Genomic DNA, 9,793 nt, shown 5'->3' with positions numbered 1-9,793 from the left:
GCAGCCCACAGTCGTATCGCACTGTCGCACACAATGCTGAGAGAGAGAGACAGAGACAAAGAAAGACAGAGAGAGACAGGGAGAGAGAGGGGTGGGAGAGAGGGACGACCGCCGACCGCCGGATTTAAGCCCGCAACCGCACGTACGCTGCAACTGCAAGTCTGCAAGAGACGAGAGAGAGAGAGAGAATAGAGGGAACACTTGGGTTTCGTGGTGTTTTTTTTTTTTTTTACTGAAAAATCAATTATATATATATATATTGGTTTTCGGTTTGGTTTGGATTTTATATTGTCTGAACCGAGAACCGAACCGAATTCATCGGTTCTTCATTTTTTAGACCTGAAACCAAACTGATTTAAATTTAAACCGAACCAAATCAATCCAAATTCTACGGTTTGATTCGATTCTCGGTTTGAACCGAATTAAGTTGCACCCCTGCTAAAAGGGAGTTAAAACGATGGAGCTTGGACAGTCCAACGTTTTTAGCCACCCATCCTTTTGTGTTTTTTTTTTAAACACTTTTCTTACTAACTTAGTAAGATTTGAAATCTTACTAAGAGTTGTTGAGTTGAAATGAATTGTGATATTGACAATCCAACACCATATCCCTCTAGATCTCATTATAAAACTCAGATTCAAAAATCTTTCATGAAACTCTCAAATTTAAAAATAAAAATAAATTATGAATTTTTTTTTCTAAATTCATAAAATATTGTCGTGTACAAATATGTGACATCAGATCATGTTTTTAAATGCCATGAGGTGAGGTCAATGATTGAACAATTTTACAAGGACCCGGATCGGTCGTCATGGTTCCAAGTTTTAGATCCTTTTTGGTAAATTTTTAAAATTTATTATTATTTTTATAATTAATAAGAAAAGCAATCCTATTTTAATAATTCTTCCTAAATAATTTAAGGGAACAGTAATATTGCCGTGTGGAGCCACTGAACCATCGACTGTCATTATATAGTACGATAATGGTTAGGTAATTATTTGCTTTTGTGGAAAGTAAAGTTATTTTTTATTTCAAAGTAAAGCCAATTGTTTTAGTGGAAAGCTCAAAGGACACTGAGGTTAAATAATTGTACGAAAATGGTTAAATAATTGTTTCAGTTTTCTAATTTGTATTTACATTTTAATATGAGATTTAAGTAAAGGAAAAAAAATTGATCACCATGGCATAAATTGATCACTCCAGCATTAATCTTCTTTTTTCTTTGTAAGTTGAGGAAGCAAATCTATAGTTGAAAGTGTCCACGAAAAGTCAATTTAAAACGACTCTTCCATATTTGGAGTGCAGCTGTCAAAAACATGAAGATGAGCCGAGATGAGTGCTACTGATAGGAAATTAAAAATAAGGTCTAAAATTGATATTTTCAATTTTGGAGTGCAACTGTCAACTTTTCATCTAGAACTAGTCCTATATAAAGTTTGCTCTCTCTCTCTCTCTCTCCTTCTGCCCTCCACTGCTGAAGAACGAAACACTGTGATCTTTTGTGCTCAGTAAGTCGTCTTCTTCTTCTTCTTCTTCATTTTTTATTTTATTTTGATGGTCTAAGTATATACAGCAAGAATTTGGAATGGATATGTAGCTAAACTATTCTTTCCTGGTTTTTCATTTCATTTTTAGAAAAATATGTATATTCTTGAATATCTATGACAGACAAAGAAGCTGAAACATTACTCTCTTTTCTTACTGAGTTGGACTAACCTTACTAACTTAGTAAGGATTCCACTCTTACTAAGGGTCCTTTTGGGCTAATCTTGTGGCATCCAAAAGCATGATCTGAAGCTTCAGAGTTGTTGAGGATATAATTCTGTGAATTTTTTGAATTTTTTTCTTTTCTTTTGAATCTAAGTTGTTTTATGAAATCTAGAGGGCTGTGGCGTTGGATTGCTAATACAATAATCCATTTGAACAAAACGACCCGTTTGGTTTTTTGTTGGCAAATTTTATTGATTGAAAAATTTACCAAGGCCAAGTTGAGGCAAAACTTCAAAAGAATTAAAAACTAGAGAATTCCTGCTTCTCTCCAAACAACCTTTAGTAAGGAATAAATCTTACTATGTTAGTAAGGAAAGTGTTTCTTTTATTTATTTTTTTTATTTTTATCTTCAACACAACTTCCTAATATGATATGTTTGTTGGTGACGTTTTGCTAATTATCTCGGTATTCACGAGTATCTATGAAAGCCAAGGAATTCACAATTACAATTGCATGCAATTCTTCAAAAGAAGCTGATTTTTTTTTTCTTTTTTGCTTCAACAAAACTTCCATATAGATATCTTCTGTTTCAATTTCGTTACTTTCTTTCAAAATTCCATTATACAACCCATTTTGTCCTTTTTTTTTTTTTCCAAGAAAATATTAAATATATATGGACTCATAACTCAATTTAGTTTTTAACCAACTCGTTGTCCAACAGGTACAGTTATGGAATCGATTGCTAAAGAAGCTATTAGTTGCTCAATTCCTTGTATCCTGACTCACGTCGGTTATCCTTTTAACTGCAAGACAAATGTTCAAATCCTTCAAGGAAAATTGACTGATTTGGGAAGTATGAGAGATGACATTGAACGATATGTCAAAACAGCTCGGGAGAAAGGGGATTCGATCAAATCAATTGTTGAAAGGTGGCAAGAGAAGGTGATCACTGTTCAAGATAAGGCGACGGAATTGATTCGTGCATCCGAAGATATCAATAGGTGGTTCCAAGGCTGGTGGTGCTTGGATCGTTATCATCTAGGCAAAGATGCACACGAGAATATCGAGATCATGAGCGAACTCATACGCGAAGGGGGAAACTACAAAAGCGCCAGTTGTGTATCAGATCGCGCACCTCTTCCTGGCTTGCTATCCTCTGTAGATTTTCAGGCTTTTCCATCCAGAGAATCTACTAAGAACGAAATCATCGAAGCATTGAAGGATGAGAAGATCGACAGAGTCGGGGTGTGGGGGATGGGAGGAGTGGGTAAAACCACCTTGATCAAAGAAGTAGGAGACCAAGTGAGGAGAGATCGACAAATCTTTGACAGGGTTGTGATGGCAACTGTGTCCCAAAACCCAGATTTGATTAAAATTCAAGGTGAACTAGCAGAGAAATTGGGAATCGAAAACTTTGCATTCGATAACATCTCTACAAGAGCAGAACACTTATCGCTGGCGTTGAAGGGAAATAAAATCCTTGTTATCTTAGATGATATATGGCGTAGTTTGGATTTGAATGAGTTGGGAATCTCTTTCGGAGATGATCAAAAGTCTTGCAAAGTTGTATTCACATCCAGAAACGAAGATATTTGTAATGATTTGAATACCCAGAAGAATATCAAAGTTGAAGGGCTATCGAATCAAGATTCATGGGATCTGTTTGCTAAGGAATCAAGATTGAATGTGGGTGATGTTGTGGACGAAGAATTGGCTTGGGAGGTTGCTAAGGAATGTGAAGGTTTGCCGTTAGCAATTGTTACACTTGGAAGGGCATTACGAGGCAAGGACCAACTTTTTTGGAAAGATGCGGCTAAGCGACTGCAAAAGTCCATCTACTTCGAACGTAAGTCGCTAGTCTTCTCTTCGATAAAGTTGAGCTATGATCACTTGGAAAGCGAAGAAATCAAACATGTCTTCTTATTTTGTTGTTTTTTCCCTGAAGACGAAATTTTTAATGTGGATGATTTGATATGGTTTGTATTGGGAGAGGACCTGCTTCCAAATGTCGACACTTTAGAAGATGTCAGAGGAAGGTTGCACACAATATTCGACAAACTTATGGCTTCATGTTTGTTGTTAAAAGCTCATCGGGTTGGATGCGTAATGATGCACGACATTGTTCGTGATTGCAGCCATATCAATTGCACATGAGGAAAGTAACAGTTTTATTGTAAAAGCAGGCTTGGGTATTCAAAGGTGGCCTGTTATGAAAATTTTAACAACATGCAAAAGATTATTTCTAATAGGTAATCAAATCAGTGAGCTTCCAGATCAACCAGAATGTCCACAACTCTTGTCCTTATCATTATCATCGAATATCTCTTTTACCAAAATCCCAGATTGCTTTTTTGAAAGAATGACATCCCTTGTAGCCCTTGATCTAAGTCGAAATAAACTTTCATCTCTACCACCATCACTCTCATGCCTTGTGAACCTTCGAACACTTTGTCTAGAGGATAATCCACTGAGTGATGTATCTCTAGTTGGAGAATTGAAGAAACTCGAATATCTTAATTTAAATGACACTGAGATACAAAGCTTGCCAGAAGGAGTAGGGCGATTGACCAATCTAAGGTTTTTTAGCTGTTTTAACACCCCCTGTCTTAAAATTATTCCAAACACTGTGTTATCGAACTTGTCTCGCTTAGAAGATTTATACTTGGGGATTAAGAGTTTTTTGTGGTATAAGGAAATGGGAGATGAAAGTAATGCTAGATCTCCATATTTGTCCCAAGAGATGTTTGGTGAAGACTTGAAAAAATTTATTATAACTATAGATCATTCCAGAGTTGGGCATTTTGATTACCAGAGGAGTATGGTACTTGATGCTATATCAGATCCACTTGCGAACTGGGTGAAGGTATTGTTGAGAAAAACAGAGTTTCTTTGTTTAGACGGCTGCCAAGGTCTCAAGAGTATTGTAAAAGTTGGTGAAGGAGGATTTGACAACCTGAAGGCTCTTCGAATAGAAAGGTGCAATGAAATAGAATATCTTACGTGTGTGGTGGAAGATTCTCCACAAATTACATTTAATGGTTTGGAGGAATTGCAACTGCGGGACCTGAATGGGTTTGAGGTGATCCATCATGGATCACTTCCAAATAGATTCCTTGGCAAATTAAAAACCTTGAGAGTATCAAATTGCCAAAAAATAGTTAAACTTTTACCGTGTGAATTGTTGTTGAAGCTGCAAAATCTCCAAGTGTTGGAATTAGATAAATGTGATAAGTTGAAGGAAGTATTTCACACAGTAGGGATTGAGGAAGGGCATGTTGCTATCCCTCGTTTAAGAGAGATGGTTTTGATTGGCTTACCAAGTCTGACAACAATATGGAAGAGAGTCATTCCCCTTGTAAGCTTCCAGGAGCTAAATTGCCTGAAAGTGAAAGATTGTGAAAGATTACGATATCTCTTTACACGAACCATGGTTCAAAGTTTTCAGAGATTAAAGAAACTTTCGATTTCAGACTGCAACCAAATGAAGAAAATAATAAAATCAGAGGAAGATGAGGAAGATGAAATAATGGTAGAAGAGGATCATCAGGAAATAATGATAGAAGAAACAGTGGTAGAAAGAGAGCAGGACGAGATGGTTCACTTCCCTCGATTAAAGACTTTCAAGCTACGTGGATTACCAAAGCTCTTGGGTTTCTATCGGCCCAATATACTTTGGCCTTCCTTGGAATTACTACATGTGTACGATTGTCCTAACTTGGAAAAGCGTCCTTTGGGCCTGCAAAGCGCTACTAAACTGAGGGAGCTTTCTGGAGATAATATTGAATGGTTTGAAGGGTTGGAATGGGAAGACCAAAGTGTCAAGTCGCGCCTACAACCCCTCTTTGTAAGTCCCTACTCTTTTGTTCTTCATCATAAGTCGAAATTCAAACGCGGTAAAACCACACATGTATCATCATAATATAAAGGTCTAGTCAAGTAAGTAGGGATGGAACAATGTGTTTGAAACTTGAGGTTTTGAATTTCAAGAGTAAATTTCTTTAAAAATTTCAACTTTGTTAGCATACATCCCCTATTTCTTACAGGAAAATCTTTTTATTTATTTATTGAAAAAGAGTTCCTTTTTCGGTAAAATCAAAGAAGAACGAAATTATTTATTTTGTTTGATCTCTTTCCACACAAGTATTCAGTTCTTTGTGTTCAACCTCGTTGGTTACATGGTATACGACAAATAGATGTCATCTTTGTTTAACGACGTTTAGGTTTCCCGCCAGATCGTTAGAATCGGAATCGTTTGAGTTTCCTTTCTAGGTTATAGTTACAGTAGAGCACCCGGCGCATGCTAGCAAGACTTCCATTTAAAATTATCAAGGTTTGCTGATATCAACACGTATTTTAGCTAAAAAGTCTGTTTTTTGTCGTTTCGATTCCTTTACAGGTTCCAAGGATGACTCTCTTATTGAGGGGCGATTTGCATTGCGAAGCATGCAGGAAGGAAATTCGCAAAGTTATACTCAAAATCGAAGGTCAGATTAATTAATTAAGACTTTTAATTTTGCTTTTTTTAATTCAAAATTTGTTTTATAAATTAACTTTAAGTACTGTTTGTTGCAGGAGTTCAAGAAGTGAAATTTGACCCACAGCAGAATCAAATACTAATGACGGGGGTTATGGACTGGAAAAAGTTTCCACCTCACTTGACAAAGCGGCTGAAAAACGTAGAAATTGTTTGTCCTAAAAGATGATGGTGGGGGTGGAGAGAAGAAGGACAAAAGCGATAGGGGTGGAGAGAAGAAAGAGAAGAGAAAGAGAAAGGTGCTGGTGGTGGGGGAGAAAAGAAAACTGGAGAAGGAAAAAATTGAGGACATCAACAACTACTATGTAAACGGGTACACGGACACGGACACGGACACGGACACGAACACGAGCACGGACACAAGCATGGGTACGTGGGGTATGCACATCCACCTCAGATGTTCAGCGATGAGAATCCGAATGCTTGCTCTGTTATGTAAAAGGTGAGAATAAAATAATAATAATGTAAATAAAGAGAATTACATGGATAATAGCTTCGTGCTTTGAGCTCCATAGGGGTCGAGAGGATGAGAGAGTGTGGATGGCAAGCAAGGATGGTAGGTTCTCGGTATGTTCTTTTTACCACTCCTTGTGTAATGATGATGGTGATATCTTATTCCCGTATGCCTCAATTTGGGGCCCGAAGGTGCCTAGTAGAGTTGCCTTCTTCACATGGACAGCTTCTTTAGGAAGGATCCAAACGACGGATTTGTTGATGCGGCGGGGGTGGTATGGGGCAAGCTGTTGCGTTCTATGTATGGAAAATGGGGAATCTTCGGATCACCTCCTCCTTCATTGCAAATTCACGTATGGAATTTGGGCACATTTCTTTAAGTTATTTGGTTTATTAACTTGCCTGCCCAAAACAATAAAGGGCCTTTTCACGTGTTGGTCATCGAGTGGATATTCGTTTGGTGGCATGAAGAGGTTGCTTTGGAGTATTACACCATTTGCAATATGTTGGGGGGTGTGGCGAGAGAGAAATAACCGTATCTTTGAGGGGAAAAAAAAAGATGGCACAGAAACGATTATTTCCATTATGGGCCTTTTGTTTTGTTGGTCTAAAGTTTTTAGAGAATTTAGGGGGATCTTCTTCGAGGATTTTATATATAATTGGGATGGGATGTTTTGTATTTCTGGGGAGTAGCGTCTGTTTGTAAGGTCTTGCTAGGTTGGTCATCTCGACTGTCCTAGTTTTATTTTTTTAATTATGAATATATTGCTACTTATCAAAAAAAAAAATGGATAATAGTGACGAGAGAGAGAGATTAGAGGAATCGTCCATCCGGTCGGACCGGAATGGACCGGGTTGATGTTGTAATGGTTTATCTTATACTAAGGTAAGGCCGAAGACACCTTACCTTTAGCATAAGATTGAATATTAGGCTTATTTTTGTTTTATATTCATAAATGCTTGTTGAAGAATATATAAAAGAAATGGTTAAAGGTAGTGAAGTTCTTTTCCTGTGCAGGTAAGGCTGGATGATTTAAATGCACGGAAGGGGAAATTGATGGCATTCTATAAATAAATAAAAAAGGTGACTCATGTCATGGGTTTTCGGGTATGGATCCTTATCATTTGAGAAAATCAGACAAATGTTACTAGATCTCTGAGATTTACGTATCTTCATGATGCTGTGATCCTTCTGATCTTTTAAATCAATTTTGATGTTCTATTTTATCTTTTTCCTCATTTTTACTGAAGTGTAAATGATCTGTATTTATGATATTTTTGTTATTTGAACCAAATATTGCAACTAAAAACACAATGTTTGTCCAGATTTAATGGTCCCTAACTAAGGTTTGGCTTATTTAAATGTTCTTTTTTTATACCTTTTAGTTGAAGTGCAACACCATGAATCCTTTTCGATATACAATGCCATGGATTTCTTCTGCAAAATTTCAATATATAAAGAAATCTATACCCTCCATCCTGTGAATTCAATCTTGATCGAATTGCTTCGCATCACAATGCTTTTAAAATTTATGCTTTCTTCTTCATCATAGTTCACCTATCACAATGTGGCCAACTACAATTAAAAGGTCGATACATGTTATCTTTATTTTATCACTGTCACATTCATTTGCTTGTATGATTTGTCTGTTTCTTCCATATCTTACAGGCACTAATGCATTTTCTTATAGTTTTTTTTCTTTTTTCAATTGTAGATGAAAATTCAGTCTGATCTCGCATGGATTCACATTTATAAGCATCCAAGAGGTTTGAGGTTTTTCTAATGAGTAATGTAATTTGACACCCCCACATGGCATACTCCAAATACTCACTACATATGGGGTGTGCCAGAACTATATTTTTTCTTTCACCGGGGTACACAACTGCACAAATTTATGGGCATGTGCAGTTGTGTATCCCGATGCATAAAGTCTATGGTTCTGGCATACCTAGCGTCAAGTGAGTATTTTGAGTATGCCACATGGAAGAGTCAGATTATCACGACTCTTTTCTAAAATCTTCTAAGTTATCTTCTTTTTTTACTTCTCAAGCTTCCTAGTGAAAGTGCTCTATGCTGACCATTTTTTCCTCAGTTCTCTATCAAGTCCATTTGGCAAGTGGTTTGAATTAGAGGGTGATCTTGTTAAGTTCAGAAGTCTTGTTTTCTTGTTTAGTCTTGGACTTCAAGATCGAGGCAAAATCAACAGGGACCTTTTTCGAAGTGGAGTGAGCTTGGGTTATATATGCATTCTTCTAGGAAGTCACTCCAGGTAAAAAGACATATAACAATGACTTTTAGTGACAGTCAGATTTTGACCGTCGCTATAGAGCCATTTAGAAGCGCAAACTTACTTTGATCTCACTTTCTCACTAACTCATTCTCTATCTCTCGTCTCAAACTCTAAAACCGTCTTTCTTTCTCTCTTCTCAAACTTGATTTTGCTAATCTCCATTTCTCTCATCTCAAGCTCGAAAACGAAGCCTATTTGTCTATCTCTCATCTCATACTTGAACTTAAGATGTCCTTTGAAACTGTTCTTCAAATTAAAGTTTCTTTCTGTCGATATCTCTCTTTCTGTCAATCTCTCTCTCTTGATTTCTCAACTGTGTGAGGGTTCAATTTAAACAGATCCAATCCAATTTGGGCCTCCCGAAATTTTGAGAAATAGATTTCCTTTGATAGAAAATGTAAGTTTTCTGCATATTTTGTTGATTTTTCTCTCCAATCAATCCCTAAATCCTAGATTTTTCTGTTATATGGTTTGAACTCTTTGTCTCACTTAGTGATTTTTTTTTTATTTCTTTTGATCTGTGAGGTTAAACTCTCTGTCTCTCTCTCTCCGTATAATCCTAATTTCTACAGTGTTGATTCAGATTTTTGTTCGATTGCAAACCAAAATCCTAATTTCTATAAGATTTTAATAAAAGAAAGTTGTGCTTTTGCTTACGGTGTAGCAATCGAACCCTAAACCCTAGATTTCATTTTCTAGGTTTTTAATATCGAAAGGGGATCAACTCAGTCGAGCTTCAGCACCGAAAGGCGGATTTTTAAAGATTTTATTGGTTTTACTTCAACTCTATTCTTAATCACTTTTTG

The 9,793-nt window shown here is 36.6% G+C and overlaps 1 pseudogene across 1 annotated transcript; it reads left to right on the top strand.

The window, feature by feature from the left end:
• The first annotated feature begins 1,246 nt into the window (after window positions 1-1,246).
• Window positions 1,247-9,521, top strand: LOC147380653 (putative disease resistance protein At4g27220; annotated as a pseudogene). The gene is made up of 7 exons (XR_015175198.1): window positions 1,247-1,506; window positions 2,431-5,553; window positions 6,106-6,193; window positions 6,282-6,685; window positions 7,715-7,804; window positions 8,412-8,463; window positions 8,871-9,521. The product of XR_015175198.1 is annotated as a putative disease resistance protein At4g27220 (transcript).
• The last annotated feature ends 272 nt before the right edge of the window (window positions 9,522-9,793 follow it).

The sequence above is a fragment of the Akebia trifoliata genome, unplaced genomic scaffold, assembly GCF_017979445.1.
Source record: "Akebia trifoliata isolate Shusen 1 unplaced genomic scaffold, ASM1797944v1 Contig01155, whole genome shotgun sequence".
In the NCBI taxonomy this organism is placed as follows: domain Eukaryota; kingdom Viridiplantae; phylum Streptophyta; class Magnoliopsida; order Ranunculales; family Lardizabalaceae; genus Akebia; species Akebia trifoliata.
The sequence above is the reverse complement of the archived record's forward strand: the minus strand, read 5'-3'. Positions and strand labels throughout refer to the sequence as shown.